The sequence below is a fragment of the Tachyglossus aculeatus genome, chromosome 6 (genome assembly GCF_015852505.1).
Source record: "Tachyglossus aculeatus isolate mTacAcu1 chromosome 6, mTacAcu1.pri, whole genome shotgun sequence".
In the NCBI taxonomy this organism is placed as follows: Eukaryota; Metazoa; Chordata; class Mammalia; order Monotremata; family Tachyglossidae; genus Tachyglossus; species Tachyglossus aculeatus.
This window is the reverse complement of record NC_052071.1, coordinates 25733285-25734721: the sequence shown is the minus strand read 5'-3', so window position 1 is coordinate 25734721 and position 1437 is coordinate 25733285. Positions and strand designations below refer to the sequence as shown.

General features: G+C 43.6%; 1 non-coding gene across 1 annotated transcript; it reads left to right on the top strand.

Annotated features, from left to right (window-relative positions):
* Positions 1-897: 897 nt before the first annotated feature.
* LOC119930145 lies at positions 898-1040 on the top strand. The gene has a single exon (XR_005451635.1). It is a non-coding gene; the product is annotated as a small nucleolar RNA SNORA7 (small nucleolar RNA).
* Positions 1041-1437: the final 397 nt, after the last annotated feature.

Sequence of the window (1437 nt, the reverse complement as noted above, 5' to 3'; positions counted from 1 at the left end):
AACTGAGGCACAGAGAAGTGAAGTGACTTGCAAACAAGAGGCAGAGCGGGATTAGAACCCATTACCTTCTACTCCTAGGCCCATGCTGTATTCGCTACACCCTGAGTAGATGGCCAAGTGAAACTTTACACTGCATTAGCATTCAGAGCCAAGTTAACTGAGTTCAAGTCAATGAACATTTATAAGCTTATGGGATATCCTGCACTGACTGCAGTACGCTGAAGAAGGGGGAGATCGGGTGGGAAGGGGAAGGGTCATGACCTGAAGATATCTAATCCCGGAACCATGTATTATGACCAAACATGGTGACCTCATTTACCATTACCATGAAAAAAGTTACACGCATGTGGCCAAATTTAAAATTCAGGCCCATAAAAATCAAACTGTGAAGCCTGGTAAGACCCAGCTAAACCTTTTCACCATCCTACTGAGATTCAGCAAAATTTTCAATTAACCTTGTTTTCTCCATTCTTCACAATTTCCTCTACCTCTAATTGTTGAAACTCAGCATTCTTCACTGAGTAGCAAAAGTGCTGATCATCATCCACAGTACCTAATACCTACTATGCTCATAGCCCGGAGCCAGGCGTTTGGGTCGCACGCACAAAAATCAGGATCTTGGAATTTATAGCCCTTAGGGAGCCAAACGTTTTCAAATGCAACAGTGTAGAAAACAATATTCCTTTAAAATTAAAGCTTTGAATCACCATTAATAAAAATCTGTACTGTCATGCCTAAATTGGCACATGATTTGCAAGTAAATGCTTTGTTTCTAAAGGAAGCATTTTATTTGCATGCATCTTATCAGCCCAAAGTGGCACTGTTGGAAACATACACTTGGCCAGCTATCACTGCTATGTGGAGATGCCTTTTTTTTTTTCCTGGTATTTGTTAAGTCCTCTCTCAGGACCACACCTGGAGAGTTTCCAGTACTCTACCAGTCTCGGCTACAGGAGAGAGAGTCAAGCAGAGGTATACCCATTCCATTCCATTCCTAGCTTGGGCAGTGGCTAGCGAGTGGAAGGTAATCTGCTACAAGTTAAAAAATCACCTGTGCTGGGCAGCAGCAGCATGGGAGAGAGTCGAGGGCAGAGACTCGAGTTTACTGAGCAGAAGGAGGCAATGGTAAACCACTTCTGTATTTTACCGTGAAAACTCTACGGATCCACCACCAGAACGATTGCAGATGGAGGTGGGGCATTCTGGGAGAGATAGTAATAATATTATTATTAGTAGTAGGTGCTTGCTATATGCCAAGCACTGTTCTAAACACCGGGATACATACAAGATAATCAGGTTGTCCCATATGGGGCTCACAGTCAATTCCCATTTTACAGATGAGGTAACAAGCACAGAGAAGTTAAGCGGCTTGTCCAAGGTCACACAGCAGACAAGTGGCAGAGCCAAGCCACATGGACTTCCAAGCCCATGCTCTTT